This window comes from Protopterus annectens, chromosome 8.part0 (assembly GCF_019279795.1).
Source record: "Protopterus annectens isolate FY-2018-M chromosome 8.part0, PAN1.0, whole genome shotgun sequence".
Lineage (NCBI taxonomy): Eukaryota > Metazoa > Chordata > Ceratodontiformes > Protopteridae > Protopterus > Protopterus annectens.
This window is the reverse complement of record NC_056741.1, coordinates 441,941,967-441,964,653: the sequence shown is the minus strand read 5'-3', so window position 1 is coordinate 441,964,653 and position 22,687 is coordinate 441,941,967. Positions and strand designations below refer to the sequence as shown.

The window sequence follows — 22,687 nt, the reverse complement described above, 5'->3', positions numbered from 1 at the left end:
CTGTAAATGTAATAGATACAGAAACACACACACACACACACACACACACACACACACACACACACACACACACACACACACACACACACAAGGCAGGTGATGTGAGATTACAACTCCTACCTCATTACTATTACACAACGGAGCTCACCTTCATTCTTGCACATGCCACTGGTTACATTTGGTGTGCAAATGGCTGCAGCAGCATTTTACTGCATGCCTTTCAGGGTGTCTCTCTATCCCTGTCTCTCTCTCTCTCTCTCTCTCTTTCTCTGTCTGTATCTGTCTCTGTCTGTCTCTTTCTCCTCCGGTGTCTGCCTGTCTATAATTGTTATATTTGTATATTTTATATATATATATATATATATATATATATATATATATATATATATATATATATATATCACACTCGTCAGATGCAGATACATCTTATATGTGTCACATACAGATATATGAGGGTAATCCTGTCTGATGGGGGTGGTGAGAGACAGTTAAGGTGTACATAGCTATGTGTATGTGTGTATGCAAAGCTCAGTAGTCAGATGTGGGTTTAGACATGGGCCGTAATTCTCTAAGTGTAGGAGCATGCCCAGTATGACCTTCAATTTTAACAGTGGGACTCCAGTCCAGAGCTACCTCTACTCCGGTCCAGGATTTTGTGTGCTACAGCCTATTGGCTGATGAACATGTGTAAATAGCCCAGCACCTCAGTGCTATACTTGCTGAGGGATCTCCTGGCTGTGTGCTATCCTTATTAACTGAGTCATATCCTGGGGTGGGTGCAGAGTGCATTGGACTGAGCAGAATTTTCCATAATATTTGTGGTATATTCTACATAGCACTGTGATTTCCTGGTATGTCAGTGGCAGATCAGTATAGAGTAATGTGAGGGAGCACTAACAGACATGTGTTTACTGTCTCCATACACTGCAGGGAACTATGTTACAGCAGAAATTGTTCTAGTGTGCACATTCTATGTTTGTCTGGCCAGTGGTTCCTCTTCCCCTTATATGTGTCTCTTTGTCCTTCTGTAGTCCAGTCACAGGTTTTGTCCACAGTTGCTGCTGTTATGTATTTGTAGTTATGATGTGAGTGGGGTAGAAGTCGTAACATCACACATAGGGTTACAGACTTCACACCTCTGACTGTATCTTTTTAACAGGTTGTCCATCATTGTGTCCCATACATCTGCTGTGGTCTTCAGATTGTTTGTATTGCACTGTTATTATAAGGCTACATGTTGTTCCATAGCTCTCAAACTCTTACAGATAGACATCTGGACATGCTGATATATAACAGTCAAGACACAGGCCTAGACATGGGGGCAGGCTGTTAATATTGTTCTTCCAAACGTACACAGTTGGTAGAATGGTTTTGTATTAGCTTGCATTTACTTATTGGTATGGCATCTGCATCTCAACTGTCTGTCATTGATGTTTTCACATCACCCTTGGTTTGCAAATAGTTTGCCAGGCAAATGCAATGTTATGACAAGCAGAACAGATATATGAGGCATACGTGTGGACATTCTGTGGCACCCTGTCATTCCAAGGGTAAGGATGTAGCCCACTGACTTGTTGTCAGTACTGACACAGTAACATGGCATCCTTTACATCCTCGAGCTAGACTGACTTGTCACAACCTGCTGTTCTACTAGGCACTGTGTAGGTTACTAGGAGCTCTGTACTGCCCATATGTGTGGCCCCCTGTCCTTCCATTGTCCAGCTTTCCTGCAGTAACAAATATTGACTTCTGGACAGTGTGTACAATTCTTACCATTGGTATAGCTGACATGCAAAATAGTTGGCACAGTCAGTCTTGAACCATGGAGTCTGACAACTACAGTACTGTACTTAGACCACTAAGCCACAATAGCCACCAGTAAGTGCTGTCTACATCCTGACACTATTAACCACAAACATACATAGCACATTGACACCTGCATATTGTAGACATGGAACACATTATCAAGTTGATTGTGACAGCCCTGGGAATGTGTAGTCTGCTGCTATTACCTTACAAACATAAATGTTACTGCAGTTCTATGTGAACACAGGTGTGTTGGGGGAGGGGGCATACCTCTCAACTGTACATGTCCAGATGCCGGCTCATATTTTGGGTCCATTTTTCATAAAACTGTGGTTGTGTGGCAAATAATGGTGAAATCATTTAAGACTGAAGTTAGAAAGTAATAACAGATATATGAGTTTCAGACTTCTTGCCCTTCAGAGAATTCATGCAACACCTGTTATTCTATCAACTTTGTATGTTTGTAAGAGCAATATTTAAGACTTGTCCCTGTTTTGGGGCCTTTGCCCCACATTTCTTGGTGGTTTTGTACATATTTCCTGCTGTAAGAGGTTTAAAATTATGTACGGGACTCCAACATTGACATCCATGCATTTGTCCTATGACCCCACTGTTTGTAAGTCCCTCACATAGTGCAGTGTATTTTGCTGGCTTAGGGCCTACTGCAAATTGTTGGGCAGCCAGTATTTGAGAGAGAGTTCTTGTTGTTCCACATAGCAGTCCATTGTCTGCTGCTATCTTGGTAACTCCATTTCCATGCATGCATGCAGCAATATCATTCATATGCTGCCACAGTCTACTACCCCATTCATTTATTGCTAAGGAGAGTGACTTACCTTGGGCCAGTAGCAGTTGAGAGTAAAAAGAGACAGTGCTTTAGGGTTGACTCTGTCAGATGCACACAGTACACAGCCTATACATGGTAAGGTATAGGTAGTGTGATGTGGCTAGCATCCATTTTACTGTGTGTATGTGAGTTGAAGTGAGGTGTCAGTCCCTGGGCCCCTAGGGTGTCAGTGTATCTGCTATGCATTGCTTGTTTGTCAAGGCCAGGGTGTACTGGGCATCCCTACATCTGCCTACAGGGACAGGCTCAGGGGGGTCCTCCAAGTCCCCCTTTGCCTGTGAGGACCTTGACAATGATGGTGGGCTGTGTGTCCCTTCCCTGTGATGTTCCTGCTGCAGCTGTTTCCACAGGATCATATTGTGTAGCATGGCAGATACTATGAACATGTGTGGACATGTGACTGGAGAGTACTGCAGGGCTCCACCATATATGTCAAGGCAGCAGAATCGTGACTTGAGCAGCCCAAACACATGCTATCCAATGTTCTTTGTGCATGTGCCTCATTATGGGGTTCTTCAGTGGGTATGTGTGCATTTCTGATGAGTATCATCATCCACGGTTCCAGTACATAGCCAGCATTCCCCATTAGATGGCCATATGGGATGTCCCCCCTTGCAAATGCATGGAACAGCTGTGATTCATGCCAGATGTGGGAGTTGTGATAACTACCAGAGCTGCCAGCACACACATTGAAGATAATGCCCTGGGCATTGCACATGACCTGGCAGTTGATGGAGTGATACCCCTTGCAGTTGATGTAGACACTACCCTCCTCACCAGGTGGTGCTTTGATGTGCACATGAGTGCAGTCTATGGCACCCAGTACCTCTGGGTAGTGTGCTACATTGTGGAAGAGATGCGTATTGGTGGTCCTCTCCTCAGGGGTGTTCGGGAAATAAATGTGCTCACTGGCAATGTTAGCATGACATTCAGGAACTGGTGGAGTACCCTGAATGTGGATGCCTGTGAGATACCCACGATGTCTCCAGTAAGTCTTTGGAAAACACCTGTAGCTAGTATTATTAAGGCTACACATACCTTTGTTTCCACTGGGATGGACTCCCCTCTGTTGAGTCTGGGTCTGAGGTGAGGTCGACAAAGCTTGGTGAGTTTCTGTAGTATGTCCCTGTCCACCTTGTAGCGCTCTACTATCTGCAGCTCATGTAGCCCCTGAAAAGTTACCCTGGGCCTGAACACTCTTCTCCTCCTCAGTCTGGGCCTATTGTCAGCATCATCGTCATCACTGACCTCAACCTGTAGTGCATACAGATATAGCAGAGCAGCAGCAGCCCCTATCATTTTGTCTGTTAAAATTTCCAACTGTGTACTCCGTTGGTGCAGAATATGTGGGAAAAATCAGATTGAAGGGTGTATGCATACTTTATACTGGTGTGCCAGCTATATTATTTAGGGTTTTGAATGGGCAAGTGTCAGTGGAACAGGGCTTATCAGTCATTTATGCTTGATTGGCTTTCCCAGGTTATTTCCCTCTTTTTTTTAATTTCTTCCACTGCTAATTCCCCACAGTGCTCTGTGCAAACCCGCAGAGCTAGTGTAATCATTGCTGAGCAGAAAGGGCCCTTCCGTGTACATTGTCAAGTTTAGCTTTTCTTTAACCAGCTAAGCACAGCTTAGCAGCCTCAGACACACACCCCTGCTTAGCTGTACTAAGCTGAGCACAAACAGGAGCCACTGAGCTCCAATCTGCTTACACAAACTGTGACACACCCCTTTTTATGTCAGCTGTCACTTCTGCCCACACTACCACATTTCTAGCCCTTACACAGTTAGTACCTACAGACACGGTGGCCCACTTTGCTATTCAATGAACTTGGCTCATTTACATACACCTAACTACATATACCTTGGATACTGCACTACACCAGAGCCTATGTCCTTAGCATCCGCTGTAACCTGCCATTGTGTGACTCTGCATTCTGGCCACTATAATGGAAAAAATCGAAATAGCGTTAAATGTCATATTTTTCAAATTTTATTTATTTCTTTTTTTTTGCAAAATAGCATATTTGCATGTCACTGCATGCCACTTAAATGTGGCATATGTCTTAAAAAAAGTTTAATTTTAATATATTGCATTACTTTTTTACATCACTGGCCATAGTTTTGACCATTTGCAAGCCTCCTGCACATATTTGGGCTGTTACAGCACCTGTTTAAATTTTATCCTCTGGTACATGGTTTTTAACTGCGTACATTTTTAGGCCTTACATGGCACCTGCAAGGGTGCCTTTGTGCTTTCTGGATCACAAAATCACCTCATTTGCATGTTTTTTACCAGCAGATGAGGTCATTTTCATTCCATGGACACCTCTGTGTCTGCACAGTGTCAGGATGCTTGTGCATACCCTGAGCCTTGTTTCCTGGATTGCTCGGCAACTATGTTCCTTGCTCGGACCTTACAATTCCTACATAGAAATTCGCTCTGTGTAAGGTTAATTGAATTACCCCTATTTTCTTTTATTGCATAGCCATAAAGTAATTTAATTTCAGCTATTTTTCTGAAGTTAACCTCCTGTATTCAAGTTTCCACTGTTAAAATATATACATTTAAATACTTACAATAGTGCATGTATATTTCTGTTCTATTCCAGTAGGGCACACTGTGATTACAGCTCAAACAGCACTTTTTCAAAAATCTTTTCAACACACACTTCTGAACCAGCAGTTTGATATACACATGATATACAGTTCTAATACATTTGGAACACAGGCATCTTATATAAATCATATTGATATTCACAAATGACATATAATTAATGACAAAATTCCAGATAGCTGTGCTGGCAGTATCCCCATTTGTCACAGTCTGATTTCACCCTTTGTGAGTTCTGGTATTACTGCCAGCTCAAGGTGACTGAATTGTGGTCAGTTTAACTAATGAGGGTCTGGCAGTTGTGGCAGTGCATCTGTTTGACATGTTGGTGAGAACCAGATCCAGAATGTTTGTTCCCCTTGTCAGGGTATGGGCAATTTGTTCCAGGGCATTTGAATTAGCAAAACCTAGGAACTTTTGTGCTAGCAAGTTAGGGCTAATGTAATAATTGAAATCCCCCATAACCAGTGTGTTAAGTAAAATTTGGATCGTCTCCAGTTTGGTCAAATAGGCTTTGTCAGCATTGTGACCCATGGAGAGGGATTGATAACTGGCTATGACTTGAATGGACGTCATACACACTGTAATCTGGGCCTGGAGTAACTCCATGTAGTTGTCCAGTCTAACTAGACAGGAGGTGAATTTATCTCAAATATAGATTGAAACATCACCTCCTTTGTTTTTTATATGCTTATTTTGTGGTCTAAAGGTGTGGAAGGCATTGTAGCCTTGCAAGGCAGGGGTACTCTCTGAGGACTTGAACCAGGTTTCTGTGACTGCACAGACATCTACATCTTCTTGGGATAGAAATAAGGTTCATAAAATGTTACTAGGCTACAGACCTGAGGATCTTTACAAGCCTAGCCATTAAATCCTAATATAATAATAGATGAGAGATATCTCCTATGCCCAAGATTTTTTTTTTAATCAAGAACTATCCATGTCCAGGAGAGAAGTGGGGGTAATCCCTGGCAGAAATTTATGGCTTCCCATCCAGTTGTCCAGGTTGCACTTAAACAAGGTCATGGGCATGGTCTGCTTTTTGTGGATTGGGAGCCTATTCCAAAGGAGTGGCAACCTCTGAGAAATGTATCTGCCTTTCTAGCAGGTCCTTTTTATATTGCAAGCAAGACTGAGGTCCCTGACTTTACAGATGTGTAGCATTTCCATTAGATTTTATCACAGATAGCCCTGTAAGCCAGACATAAGCTGCCTCCAAGTAGTCTACATACTACTGAGTATAGTGACAGTGACTTCAGTCTGTCTGTATAAGATGTGCTGGAGACCATGGATTTTCTTAGAAATCGCTGGGGTCACTCAAGTTGCAGCAGAGCATTAGGGAGCATTCTATTCAATAATAGGCCTGATGAGGGATGAGTACAGGGGAGTTATGACCTCTTTTACTCTTGAGGCTATGCCTTCGCTAATCAGTTGAGCAATGTAGAATGCTTTCCTCACTATAGCAGACACATGGTGGTCAAAACTGAGGTCACAATCAACTTGTGTTCCCAGGTCTCTCACTACTGAATTGGTACTTAGGGTATTATTGTTTATCTTATAATCAACAGGAACATTACTTTAGCCGAAGGGAATGATGATACATTTCTTTTAAGACCATAGCTTTGGCACTTATCATCGGTCTGTGTAAGCCCTTTTTGGAGTACGCTGACATCACTAAGGGATTCAATGATAGCACCTAATTTGCAGTCATCCACAAACCTGGTTAGCTACAGCCCCTCCATTTTGGCCTGGACATCTGAGAAGTATATGCCAAACAAGAGGGGGGCCCAGCACTGCCCAGTGTTAGACCTCAATGGTGACAGGTCTGCTGGAATAGGTGAAGTCTTCCATTTTAACTGCGTGTTGTCGATCAGTGAGCCAGTTTGCAACCTACCTGACAACATAAGGGCTGATATTCAGCTGGGTTAAATTATCAGTGATGCCAGAATGTGGGATAGTATCAAAGGCCTTGACCAGGTCCAGATAGGCTGGGTGCACGGCTTTGCCCTCGTCTGTGGCTCTGGTTATGTTCTCAAAGAAGTCCACCAGGTTTAGCAGGCATGACCTGCCCTTGACAAAAAGCAAACTGTGATGGATCCAGGGATTGGAGGTCACCTACATCCTTATTTATGAGGTCCATGATGATTCATTCCATTGCCTTACAGATGAGGTTGGTTAAACTTATGGGTCTATAGTTACCCAGGTCTGTTGCTGAGCCACCCTTGTGGAGAGGGATAACAGTCACAATTTTCCATTCAGTGAGGAACAAAGCCAGTACTCAGGCTGTGGTTGAATAGAGTGCCTAATGGAGTAGATAGCTTTTGTTTTAGAACATTTAGAATGCAGCCCGGAATGCCATCTGGTCCCATGAATGGTGTTTTCTTAGCCTTGGAGAGAGCATTGATAACTTGCTGTTTGGAAATGCAGGGAGGAGGAGGCAATGATGACATAGTTTGTCGTATGCTGGAGGAGGTTGAGGGGCAACATTTTCGCCAAACCTGTCTGATAGCAGGTTTGCAATTTCCGCACAGTCAGTGTGTGCAACACCATCCACAAATAGTTCACCATACATCCGAGTCGTACCTTTTAGGTTTCAGATGTAGCCTTGGCCATGGTTGCTAAATTTTTCTCATAGTTTCTCTTTTAGGATTTTATGAGTTGTATTATTTGCTTGTTTGGCCTATGAGGGTGCTCTTCCAGTTCTGGGATCTTGCTTTTGTAGTTTATTAATGCTAGCTTTCCACCAGGGTGGTTTGTTTTTTCTTGAGGATTTTGCCTTAATCCTATCAGACACAGCTGTGTCTATACATTTGTGTATATGTTTATACAAGGCATCAGTGTATACCTTAGTATAGCTGTCAATGACATCTGTAGAAACTGGAGCTTGGAAGTCAATTATACCATCCCTCAGGAGGGTACAGTTAGCTTTGGTGGAGTTTTTTAGCCTGACTTCCCCTTTGGAGAATTCTGGTGCTATTGCAACTTCCAAACACACCTACAGTATTAATAGGCAGAAGTTAGACAATATCTTAGCAAGACATTGTGCAGATTACCCAACACACAAATTAAAATTTCGAGCTATCGACCAAGTCCCACATGATAGTGGTAGGGGGGACCTAAGTCACTATTATTAGAAAGATTGGAGCTACTGTGGCAGTTAAAATTAAATGTGTGTCAACCCCCTGGTATTAATGAGACCTGTTCTATAGCTTGCATACTCAAACTTAAAAGTTTAGCAGGATGATATTATTAATATGTAGACATAGTTTTATATATATATATATATATATATATATATATATATATATATATATATATATAAATATATATATATATACACACACATTGGGTTCCTATTAGATGACCGAAGATCTTGGTGGAACTTAAAACAACGAAAAGGCAAAATAGTGAAGCGGCTTTTAAGCAAATTCTTTCCCAGGGAAAGAATTTGCTTGGCCGCTTCCGTTACTTTGCCGTTTTTGGCACTGTAGTGCGATTTCGGAGTTGGTATATTTAAGTAGGGGGGTGTGGGGGGCTTCGCCCTCCACTTTATGTATTCTTTTAATTTTTTTTTCTTTTTTTTGGAACAGCGATTTTTTTTCCCATGGAAAAAAAATCACTGTTCTGAGCTTTCGAGGTTGTAAGCTTTCACTTACATGGAGTCGATTATTCATCATTCGCTTTTTTATGCATTTGATGATATAATATAGACCCTGTACATTTAAGAGTAACATAGATACACTTACAATTTTAAAATTTAAAACTGGACAACACAAACAATGGTTTCATGTAACACTTAAGCTCTGAGGGGTTTGTTAAAAAAGTGTTTTAAAAAAGTGTTTTTAAAAAGGTTGTGAACAATGTTAACACACTTGGTTCTTACTACTTTCATTATAATGTTGAGTTGATGCTGAAATGTGCTTATACTTGAAGGAAACAAGTTTCAAGCTTGGAACATTACTGTAATTATTTTAATTATGTTTGATTAACAAATGGGTCATGTGATGGGGTCAAATTGAGATTTAAACTACGTAGCAATGTGTGTATTTTTATCTGAAGTTTGACTATAAGACCAGATGAAAAGTGCTTTATGTGGACTTGTAGATTTTATTGTTTTAATAAAAATTTGGTACATGGACTTGTGGTCTTACTAAACAGATGTCAGCATCTTCCAGGGAGAGGTGTGCTTCCAGAAAGTACAGTTTCTGATTTAAACTCCTAGCATTTAGCAGCATGACCTTTAGTTTCTTTGCGTTTGATATTTTCACATTGGAAATGTTGTTGTTGTAACCTTGCCTAAAATGGCATTATGGGAGAGGCAAGTGCCTTAGCCAGTAACCGAAAGCCTAAAGGTGCCAGGTGAAGACCATCTATGGCAAAGCAGTGTGGTATATCAACCATGTCATCCCAGACTGACAGGAACTGGATCCCCTTAGAATGACACCAGAAATTAAGACAATTATTGAAGTTAATCATTTTCTGTGTATATAGTAGTATCATCCTAGGTGAGGGTGAAATGCTGCTCAGAGCTAGGGACATACCTGCCTGTGACACATATTCAGAGAGCTCAATCATGTCTCTCTTCATATAGTCCAGAAAGGTACATCTCAAGTCGTTCACACCAACATGAACTATGATGGAGTCATAACAGTACTTGTTATTGAGAGACTTGAGTCCATCTGCGATTTTAAAAATCCTTGCACCAGACAGACAGCTGACTATAACCTTATCCTTGTTTAACATGGTGGGTGGGGCGTCTGTGTGTCTCACTATAGAGTCACCTATAGCTAAAACATTTGGAAAAGATGTGCATTGCCTTAAGGGCTTTTTTGGTGATACACTGGTGCTAGTGCTTTTATGTGCACTGGGTTTTGTGTTGGGTGTAACATGTTTGTGTTTTGGAGGTTTCTTGTGTTTAGACAGGTTTCTACAGAATACCTCTGCATATGAAGGTTTATGTGTTGGGTGCATATTATGAGTAGGAGTTCTGGTGAGTGCACTGAGAACCTGTTTAGTGTTGCTGTTCTGGGCATGAGAGAGCAGTGAGTCCAGATTTATAGTGTAGGAGCATCTCTTGCAAACTGTACTTGAGTGGTTTAGGAATAAGGGGTTGTCAGTGTGCATGAGCCAGTTACTACACTGCCTCAAAAAACCCATGTCGACCAGACTGGCAGGAGAAACAGAGGGGAATAGACAGTCCTTAATGCAAGGTTTGAACCAGGTACTGCTGCAGATAAGGAGAAAAAGGATGGGGGTATCTGGCAGGGAACTATTTTTAAGGGGTCTGTTCTACGTGGTTTACAGTATGAGGTCTATAAAAAATGGTATCTATGGGGTCTGATGTTGATAGGTAAGAGGTAAAATCTCTGCTGGGTGGTTCACTGAACAGTTGAGAGCTGTTCAAGAGCTGTTCTGCTAGATAGCAGCTGTTTCTAAAAGAAAATATGACAATTGGCGCTTTTGCATTAATAAGGGCCAAGGGTTACCCTCTCTGCACAGCGGTGCAGTATGCGAAAATAAGAGCAAAGCAGCTAATACAAAGAAACCAATGATAACATTCAAACTGAGTCCTGAACCAATGAAAGAGTAAAAGCTGAGCCCTAAAATCAGTAACTATAAACCATCTAGTCCTGCTGTGCACTCCTGCTATGAGGGTACGGGGGCTTTTCCAAAGAAAGATGTCCCAATTTATTTTAGTGCTCAAACCACAACCAGAACTGGATTCAGTTGGTCTGAATCCAGTCTATACTTTGGCCAACAGAAGTGTAACAAAACAATAGAAAAGAAGCAGAATGTTTTTTTTTTCTCTTAAATTAAGTGCAGTTTTTGTTTTAAGCTCCTAGCATTTAGCAGCATGACCCTAATTTTGTTCTGATTGGTTAATTTTACATCAGTAATGTTGTTTTTAAGACCTTGCCTAAAAAGGCACTGTGGAGGAGACAAGAGCCTTTGCCAGCAGCAGCCGAAAGCCTAGAGGTGCCAGGTGCAAATCGTCTCTGGAAAAGCAGCGAGGTTTGTTGACCATGGCTTCCCAGGGTGACAGGAACTGAATCCCTTTTGGATGACTCCAAAAACTGAGCCAATTATTGAAATCAATAATTTTTTGTTTAAACTGTGGCATCATTCTAGGGGAGAGTAGCATGCTACTCAACACTAGGGACATACCTGTCTGGGACACATACTCAGAAAGCTCAACCTTGTCTCTTTTCATATAGTCCAGTGAGTTACATCTCAAGTCATTTACACCAACATGAACTATGACAGAGTCATAATGGTACTTGTTGCTGAGAAACCTAAGAACAGGTGTGATCTGATGAATCCTGGCACCACACAGGCAGCTGACCATTAATTTCTCCTTGCTCAACCTGGTGAATGGGACATCCATGTGTCTCACTATTGAGTGTCCAATAACAAGAAAATGTGTTTTTTGAGTGTTACGCCTTAGTGGCTTTATGGGTGAGACACTGCTGTTGCTTTGTGTCATGGGCTGAGTGGGGACTGTGTTAGTTGTAGCAGTCTTGTGTTTTTAAGGTCTCTGGTGTTTTGATAAGTTTCTTGAGAGAACCTCCATGTATGTGGATTTGCATGTTTGATGTGTACTATGTGTATGAGTCACGGTACTATGAGCAGATACAGTGGTGGGTGAGTTGACGACCTTCTCTGTGTTACTGTTTTGAATGAAAGAGAACATAGATGTTCAATTCTTGGTGTAAATATATCTCTTGTACTCTCTACTAGAGTGTGTTGTTAGTAGAGAGCTGTCTGTGTACATAAGGCAATTGCTATACTGCCTCAACAGACCCAAGTCAACAAGGTTTTCAGGAGAAACAAGGTTAGTCCAACTGTCCACAATGGGAGGTTAAAGACTGTTGTCACTAGGGGTGGCTATTCAGAATCAATCACAGAGGAGCTCAGTGGATGGATATCTCTGCCTGGGTTTTAGGGAAATGTTTTGAATTTAACTGTCTGGCTTTGTTGAACAACTGCACAGCAGTGAGTAGTGCTGCATGACATGCAAACAAGCAGAAACCTGCTCAAATGAAGGGCCTAAATACCTGAGGCCAAAAGCTTGAAAAAATGTAAAAAGATGCAAAAGGACCAATGAGGATGCTTATTCCAAGTCCTAGATTGGCCTCCCTTTACCAGACAGGTCCCAATCAGCATAATTCTCTCACAAAAGTTCAGATAGGCCCCTTTCCAATCCAAAATGGCCTGGGAGATGTGCTAAGAACAAATAAACCACTACAAACACTTCCAGAAGCAGCAAACCTGTATCTCGACTATGCTACGGCTACTAGCTACCCTAGTTTCAGCAGGAAACACTAGAGAATGTTTAAAGCAGCAGAAAATAGCAGCAAGACACTAAAAAATGTTTAAAACAGCAGAAAATCAGCAAGGAGGCTTTAAAGAATGTTTTAAATAGTTAACAGATCAGATACACTGCTTGGCAGGGAAACCAGAATAAGCAGAAGAGGCAGCTTAAATACAGTGAAAATATCAGTCAATACTTAGCAAACAGTGAAACTAACAAAAAAAGCTTTGTAAACAGTGAAAACAGCAATAACATTTGATTTAACAGGCACAGTAAAGCAAATAATTGCAGTAGAACAGTGTAGTTTAGTACACAGTAAACAAATACAGTATAAAAGTCGGCAGCAGGCAATAAAAATGCAGTAAATAGTATAAATAAGCAAAAAAACAAACAAAAAAAAGTCAACTTATCTTTTTTGGAAGCTCAGAAGCTTCTAGTCATCTGATATCTCAGCTCAGATTTGTGGCTGGTAGCCCACCTCAGTTCAGCTCTCTACAAACAAACAAAAACCTGCTCAAATGCAGGGCCTAAATACTAGAAGCTAAAAACTGGAAAAAAAAAACTTTAAAAAAGATTCAAAATGACCAATTAAGATGCTTATTCCAAGTCCTAGACTGGCCCCCTTTGCCAGACAGGTTTCAATCAGCACAATTCTCTCACAAAACTATATATAGTCTCCTTCCTATCCAAGATGTCCTGGAAAACATGCTCAGAGCAAACAAACCACTACAAAAAGTTTTAGAAGCAGCAAGCCTGTATCTGGACTATGCTACACCTACTAGCTATCCTAGTTTCAGCAGGAAACACTAAAGAATGTTTAAAACAGCAGAAAAATATCAGTAAGATACTAAAAAACTTTTAAAACAGAAAAAAATCAGCTAAATAATGTTTTAAACAGTTAACAGATCAGTTATTTAAACACAATGTTTTGCGAGAAAACCAGAAGAAACAGAACAGATAGCTTAAAAACCATGAAAAAATATCAGCAAATACTTAACAAACAGTAAAACTAATGAAAAAGCTTTGTCAGCAGTGAAAACAGCAATACAATTTGATTTAACAGGCACAATAAAGCAGTCAATTGCAGTATAATAGTGTAGTTTAGTACACTAAATAAATACAGTACAAAAGTAGTTGCCAGGTTTTAAAAAAGTGCAGTAATTAGTATAAATAAGAAAAAAAAACAGGCAGCTTATGTTCATCAAAGTATTAGTTTAAGGGTGTGTACACTTATGCAACCAGCTTATTGTACATTTTTTTATTTTTTATATTTATTCCCCTAACAGATTTGATTGTTTTTCAATTGAATTGTACAGGTTATAGGTCACATTAAAGGTGGGAAAAGTTTTGAAATGATTTATTGTGGTCTCATTTTTTATATCACAAAAACCTGGCATTTTAACAGGGATGTGTACACTTTTTATATCCACTGTACCATTATAAGATATCAGAAAAGCTTATTAATGTTCTTTTACGCATGTATTCAGTGCTAAGAACTCTTGAAAAATGCTTTGAGTCACAGTTCTGATACTTCCACCTGACACTTCGCACGAATGTTTGTCATAAAAAACAAAGCCTATCTGTCAGATTTTAACCACATCCTGAGCTAGAAAAAATGCAGTCAATTTTTTTTGACTGCTGGGTGTGGAAAATATTTAACCCATTGCCTTTGTATAGTGCAAAAAATTATTTGATGGTCTTTTCTATGGCCTTGTACTAGGGATCACAATATTATGGATAATTTATACCTTTTTATACCAAAAGCAGTATGCATATTACAAAACTAAATAATCAAATAAATACAAATAAAAAAGATCTTACTTTTAATCCCATGAGTTAGACAATATTATTTATTATAGATTATTTCAGTTTTAACAATGCACTCATTATTGTAATTACAGACTGTAGCATGATTTAGAACATTAATTGAGCCAGTGCTAAATGATGCCAAGATTATGGTCAGGAAGAGGAACAAAGGAAGGAGAAGCTCTGAATGGGGGTGGGGGGTGGAAATAGAACAACTTATCCTTTTGGTAAGACTGAAAAGCAGCAACATAATATCATATCCAGGTTAAAGAAAAAAAGCTTTCATATAAGGATAAAACACATTTCAATTTATTTGATTATTCAGATTTCGGTTTGTCACATTGTGAAGAAATTGATTGAAGCTACGGCCAGATGAACCGAATGGGATGAACCTTCAACAAGATGAAAAAAAAATCATGATGGAACAAGCCCCCTGTACCTGCAATGTGGTAGACCTTTGTCAGCATGCAAAGTCCACGTACGTTATGCACATTCAGTACGATTAGAAACATCTCTGTCCCTTAAACTTGAATTTAATAATTGTAACACCAAGAATGTAAGACTGTTCATTCCCTGTAGTATGTACATGTTTCAGTAAAGCATTAGACATTTTTCTTCTCTTTATATCATAGATATGTTCCAGTATGCTCACGTTGTCTTAGTGTGTCATTGGTTTTATCAACATAAAAACATTTACAGATTGCACATTGAGCTAAATAAACCAAATCAATAGTATTGCAATTAGGAAAGAAATTAAGCCTATATATATATATATATATATATATATATATATATATATATATATATATATGGGTCTACTTCTATTCGCTGACAGCCCATTTCACTGAAACCCACTGACAGCTCATTTCATTGACAAAGTATTCAAGGCAAAACCTGAGTTTTGCCCCCTCCCCACTGTTGTGCGACTGTGGAGTTGTTATATATAGTTGGGGGTGTGTGGGGGGCACAGCCCCCCACATTGAGGGGTGTGGGGGGTGCAGCCCCCCACCTAGAATGTTTGTCAATGAAATGAGCTGTCACCAAATGGGTTTCAGTGAAATGGGCTGTCAGAGATATATATATATATATATATATATATATATATATATATATATATATATATATATATATATATATATATGGCTTTGTCTCAGGATGTGTAAAGGTAAGGATGTTGTCCCTTTAAGACCGGTTTTAAAAGCATGTGCACTTATTCATTAATTGATTATTTAAATGTTTGCTCTGCTTGATTGATTTATGGTCTGATGAAGCACCTTTTTTGTTGTGAACGAGCTTGCCTTTTCTAATAAATACTACTTTTGTATAGCTATGTTAACTGGTCTATATTTTGATGTTTTTATCAGTTTTATTTCACTGTGTGATCAGTTTTTATCCGGACAAGCAATATTTATTTTTAATTAGAAAACTAACAAACAGTGCTCTTCAATGCTTTGAACTTCTTAATAATGGTGTTCCCCATTTTGACTCAATAGGCATTACCAATATCCTTGCCAATAAATTTATTGACTACTTGCCAGTTTTATCCCCAAGACTCCTATACAAAGCACTAAAATATATATTTCCTCTATTATTTCTAAAGTTCATTTACTGAAAGATCTACTCAAGACCAAAAATACTTTCTCTATGGAACATTACAACATGACGATATACCTGTTTGCTTAATTACTCATGCTAAACATGCACTTGCAGACCCATAGCTTAAGATGTTTAACTTATGCTTAGCTACTGTTTTTTCTATGATGAGTACTGTACTGCAGGGATGATACCCCTCTATAAGTGTGACTTTACAAAAGACCCCTCTATAAGTGTGGCCTTACAAAAGACCCATATAAGTTTAGACCTAGCAGTAAAAACAACAAGGCAGTTACCATCCAAAGAACTCCGTTGTAATAGCAGAAGAAAAATGTCTTATGAAACCATCAGAATCCACCACGATGTATAGAATAAATCCAAGCTTTTTATTCAAACAAAAACAGGAACAAAAACGAGCACTTTCACATACTCCAAGTATGCTTCATCAGGTTACAATAAAACACTAAAATCATTAGGTTTATATACAAACTCAAACACTAATTAACAAGTCAATTGGCTTCATTCTTAATTAAATATTTGATCCAATTAGCATTTAAAGAAACATCATACTGGTCCTAGTAAATCTCCTAGATCAGAATAGTTTCTGTGACAACTCACAAATGTAAAATAGAACATCCTATTATATACATAATTGATACTGTAAATCTAATCAAAAATATAATAATTAAAATAATCTATGTTGTCAATTAGAACCATATCAAAAAAGCTTTTTATAAAGCCAATGACATTATTAAAAGAAAGCATAGTTGAAGCAAACGTTGTCATATACATAAAGTATATATAGCAAATTCATATTACTATAATAAGAATAATTGCAGCCCTTTCTGTTCTACAATCACATAGCGTCCTATATAAAACGGACAAATATCAATAGTATGTCAAAATTATCCAAGAACGCATAGTTAATATTAAAATAATAAATAAGAGTTCATATAAAAATAATAAATATATATGTAAGTAAATTGCATATCACAAAATAATAAATTTTCATAATAACAATAAGAAAATACATTTACTTAAGACCAGCAATATATGACTACATATAAAATAGCCATAATGCCATTAGACACAATTTTACATGCGTGCTGCTAGTATAGGTTTTATATTAATGGCACTATTCAGACCAGGTTGCAAATGTGCCCTCAGTCTGAATATCCATTCCAATTCTGTCCTCTCTAAAAAATTCATATTATCACCACCTCTTATTGATTGCTTAACCACTTGCAAGACCCTGAACTTAAAGCTATGGTTGTGGTGCTTATTAATATGCTTAAATAAAGCATTAGTTGAAATATTGTTTCTAATTTCATATGTGTGATTATATATGCGGTCCCTCAGTCTCCTAGAGGTTAAACCCACATAATAAGCTTGACATTTATCACAGGTGGCTAAATAAATGAGATTAGTGGTGTTACAAGTGGCATGTATAGTGAATTTATGCACATAATTCAGTACAGGTACTATGAATTAATTCTCTGTGCTTATAAACTTACACATTTTACATTTTCTACATGGCCAGGTTCCTATCACAGTTCTAAAATCTCTTCCATTAAATGGACCTGGAGCCTTATCAACACACAGCCATCCCTTTAGATTCTTGCTATTTCTAGATCTAAAGTGCGGTGTTGGCCCTACTATTTCTTTCACATCCATATCAGTAAGAAGAATATTCCAATTTTTCTTTATGATATTCACTATATTACTATTATCACTTGTATATCTAGTAGTAAAGGGCACCAGCTTCATCTTATCAACCTGTTTACATCGTGGTGCCCTCATGTGGACTCCTCGTATATCCCAGTTATTACTCACAGTATTACTAATATTATGATCCTCCATTACATTTATTGGATAGCCTCTATCCAAAAATAGCTGCTTTAAAGTAACCAAGTGTCTATCTCTATCAAGGGGTTCATCACATAGCCTGACAATCCTAGCTTTTTGATTTTTCACTATATTAGGAAAAATAAATCTAGGATGCATGCTGTTATACTGTAGGATAGCATTTTTCCAACAGGATTTTCTAAAAAGGGTAGTAGCAAGGGAGCGTTCTTCTCCCTTGTATAGAGAAATATCCAAGAAATTAATCTTGGTCATGGAATATTCTAAGGTAAATCTTAAGAAATCTGTGGTTGATTCAAGATATACTACCAAGCTCTCTAAAGATGACACATCCCCCTTCCACAAAATAAGAATGTCGTCTACAAATCGTTTGTATAATATAATATCTTGCATATACTCACTATTAAACAGATGTTTAGACTCCCAATAGTACATTACCAAATTCGCATATGAATTGGCACAAGGGGTGCCCATAGCTACACCCCATGTTTGTATATACAGATTCTCTTGATATGAGAAGACATTGTTATTTAAAACCAGATCTAGCAGGGTACATATTAATAACTGTATACATTAGATTACACCTAGCAGTCTAACACCTAGCAGTCTAACAAACCTCCTCTGCAAAGCCATGAAACATATTATTAATGATGGGTAACAGAAAAACCAAGGATGAAGTCTCTCACAGAAAAAAGAATAAATCCAAAAGCAAACTGCTGAGAAGACAAATAAGGTAAAGGCACAACCTTTTATTCGTCTCAAACAAAACTGTGTAAGCACTTTTGTGTTCATGATAAGAATGCTTCTGATGTGGTTTTAATATGGGATGGACCTTTGGATATGTTCAGAATGTTTTTAGATCACATTAACACAAGCACGCAATTTTTAAAATTCACTGACAACTGCCCATATGATAGAATAGAGTTTTTGAATGTTTTAATATATAAAGAGGGAGATTCTATTGAGACTGAGTTATAGAGGAAGACATGTAGAAAGAACAATATTTTACATAGAGGAAGTATGCATCCACCCATATCTATAACAGCATTATGAAGGGACAGGGACTCAGGGTTTCCCATCTTACAACCTTGAATGAGACTTATGAGAGAATGTTGGACAAATTAGGGAATGAATTAGTTGATAGAGGCTATAAGAAGGAAGAAATCAGTGCACTTAGGAATGATAATATTATTGATAGGAATACTAATGGTAAACCCTTCTTTAAAAGACGCAGAAGTGATGTTGTTAATAATGATCCAGAAACTATCTCTTCAATGAGGGTTAAAGTTATGATGCCTTATACTAATATGAATAAAACCATACAATTGATTATTAGAAAGAACTGGCCAATTTTAACCAGTAATAGTGAAATCACCAAAGTTATAGGGGACATACCCTGCTTTACATATAAGAACAATAAATCCCTCAAAAGGATTTTATGTTATGAGAAGAATTATGGCAATAGAAGAGTACAGTCACAATGTGTAGGTACCTATTCTTGTAGGAACTGCAAGCAATGTAGTTACATGGCCAACAGTGGCAGTTTTCTACATCCTGTCACGAAAAGAGTATATGAGTTTCATCATTACGCAGACTGCGGAATGCGTGATTTGATATACTTAGCAAGTTGCAGCCAATGCTCTTCTTTCTATGTTGATAAGACCAACAGGTCTTTAACAGAAAGGGTCAGGAAACATATTTAGGCCATCAGTAGAGAAGATGAGATGAACGCCTTAGCTAGACATGTGCATGAGAAAGGGCTATCCCATATGTTTACTTTTTTAGCAATAGAATTAATGGAGAGAAATGTTAGGCTAGGTATTTAAAAAATCATACTGAATGTTCTAAGATCAAATGGAGCATCAGACTTCAGTCAGACAAACTGTATGGTCTCAATGATAGAATCTCCATTAAACCAGTTTTGATGGACAGACCTTTGATCCATTAACCTTACCATCATCCATAAACATGTTTTGTTGATTTAGGTGCAACGATGTATATGTATATTTTTGCACATATTTTCTACATTTATTTATACGCCTCATATTTTCTACATACTATATGTTACTTATGCATACCTTTTAATGATGGTTCATACACACAGGTTTTATTAAGCATGTGGTTTTATTAGTATAGTTTTAATGTTTTATGTAGGGACATTATGATCATTTATACCAATTGATGTGATCACATGATCAGTGTTTTTTTTACTTAAACCTTGTTATGGTGTTTCATTGCCTGCCTGAAGAAGAGTTCTTATCACAAACACGAAATTGCTTACACAGAGTTTTGTTTGAGACGAATAAAAGATTGTGCATTCACCTTGTTTGTTTTCTCAGCAGTTTGCTTTTGGACATATTATTAATGACCTCATAAACTACAATATCAAAAATCATGTTAGACTTCACCCCTAAAGTTTGGCTTTATGAAGGGTAGATTCTGTCTAGTGAATCTGGTAAACATTTTTGAAATTGTTATGGAGGCTGTAGATAGTGGTCAATGACCATGCTGTACACACAGTGTGTCTTGACCTGACCAAGGCCTTCAATACCATTCACCATGCTGGCATCATTCAGAAGTTAAATACTTTAAAAAATTACCCATATATGGCAAGATGGTAGACTGGCTGAAAGACAGAACCCACATTGTTTAGAGTTACAGATGCCTCTTCAGAAAATATGAAAGTAACCAATATTGTTCATAAAGTCTCAGTGTTAGGATGTCTCCTCTTTAGCCTTTACTTCTTAGATCTCCAAACAGAGAGGCAAGGCCTCTGGCTAACAAGGTTTGCAGAAAACTGTAACCTGGTGGTTGTTGTTAAATCACCATTGAAACTAAACCCTCCAGAATGAACTCTTGCTAGTAACCTCTTGGAGTAGTAAAATGGGCTCAAATACATGCTAAAAATATACTATTCCTATGTTTGATAAACAGTCTCTCCCCTTTATCATAATGTATAGACAACATACCACTACACAAAGAATATACAGTCAGTGACCTAGGAATTTGAGTTAATAATTCCCTCTCTTTTCACTGTCACCTGACAATAGTTGTCAGGTAATCCTTTTACTTAGCACACAACTAGAGGACCCAAGCTATGAAAAAAGGCCCAAAGTTCCATCCTTTTATTCAGTGTCATACAGTCTTTTGAAGAGAGATCACTGTCTCATTTACTATGCTATTAGAGACTCTGCTGTCCTGGGCTTCCTTTACCTCTGCAAGTCAAATCACTGCAGCAATAAAAGAACCAAGGATCTAAATCTTTATCAGCGCATAAATAAAGCACATGGGGTTACCTATTACAACTGCAAAACCATAATTGCGCGAATACGGAAATGTCGACACATATTGATCGAACCGTGAAAACACAGAACGTCCTGAAGCGAGATGTTCGAAATGTCGAATTGTCATAGTTGGTCCTTCTCCAGCATAGCTCCTTAAGGTAAGTGTGCAATAGTTATGGACCTTAGGGTTAGGGTGCGGGTTAAGGTAAGTGCATACATAGTAATATATGTAAGCTTTAGTTTAGAGTTAGAAGTAGGGTTTTGTTAAGTGTATGTATGTGGATTATTTATTTTGTTTGGGTATAACTCCTTAACGTAGTTGTGCAATAGTTACGTACCTTAGGGTTAGGGTGCGGGTTAAGTTAAAGTGCATACATAGTACTATATGTGAGCTTTAGTTTAAGGTTAGAAGTAGGGTTTTGCTAAGTGTATGTATGTGGATTATTTATTTTGTTTGGGTAGGTAGTACGTAGTGGGTGGTGGGGTTGGCCAACTATGCCGATTCGACATTTTGAATTTTGTGGTTCAGGACGTTTGGTGTTTTCGCGGTTCGCTTAATATGTGTCGATGTTTCCGAATTTGCGTATGTGAGGTTTTGTAGTTTTGATATAGACCCAGCATATGGCTGGGTTTAAAAATTAGCACCTTCCACACCCTTGGAATAAACTTCCTGTGGATATTAAGCAGTGTAATTCACTAGTTTACTTTAAATATAACCTAGATGACTACATAGTTATTTGAAAATTTAGACTGGGATTGAATGCTGTAGCCCTCCTGGTGAAAGGCATTGCTGCTTGAGGGAAGGTAGTTTCAAGGCAAAAATGGCCAAAAGACTAAATGGCATTGGGATATCTATGAAATCAGTGAAAGTGCTTGCTTATCATCTGACCTTTAAAACAGCTCAACAAGTGTGCTGATCTCCCTGTGACATTGAACTGCTTTTACTTCCTTCTGCTATCACCAGTTATGTGAAAGAGCAGTGTTATGGGGATCTTTGAATGCAGTGATGGCAGTTTTCATACACTGTGGGATACTGATGTTGCATGTCTTATTAAAGGAAGTTGGAGGGATTGTTTTCTTTCTAAAGAGGACAGAAGTGTGATTGTAACTAGTGCTCCTTTCTAGGCTGCATGATAAAGTAATTAAGTAGTTAGGTATTTAGCTTGTTAGCTGAGTACAGTTCAAAGTAAATGAATGGATTTCTGTACCTTTGCTGCTTTTCAGGACGTATGCTGACTGACTGGGACAGTTTCTCCTCCAACAACCCATCAAGCTATATTAACCTTCATGGCTTCACCCAGTTAATTCAAAAGCCTACTAGGGTCCACAAACACAGCAATAAACAATCTATCCTAGACTGGGCTCTTACTAATATTAATCCCAACTTGTATTATTCAGGTTGTCTTTCACCTTCCAACCTCTCTACTAAAATGATGCCCCCCCCCCAAAGACATTACTTATAAACTAATCCTTAACAAAATTAACTTTTCTCCTGAAACTTTTATCGCACTTCTACAATGAGTCAACTGGTCCCCCCTAAAACATCTCCACCTTGATCTAGC

General features: G+C 38.5%; 1 long non-coding RNA gene across 1 annotated transcript in view; it reads left to right on the top strand.

Annotated features, from left to right (window-relative positions):
* Positions 1 to 22,687, top strand: part of LOC122808029 — a 195,484-nt gene that overhangs the window by 98,533 nt on the left and 74,264 nt on the right. The window contains exon 3 of the long non-coding RNA XR_006365765.1: positions 14,711 to 14,863. This is a non-coding gene — a long non-coding RNA (uncharacterized LOC122808029). The remainder of the gene's footprint in view (positions 1 to 14,710; positions 14,864 to 22,687) is intronic.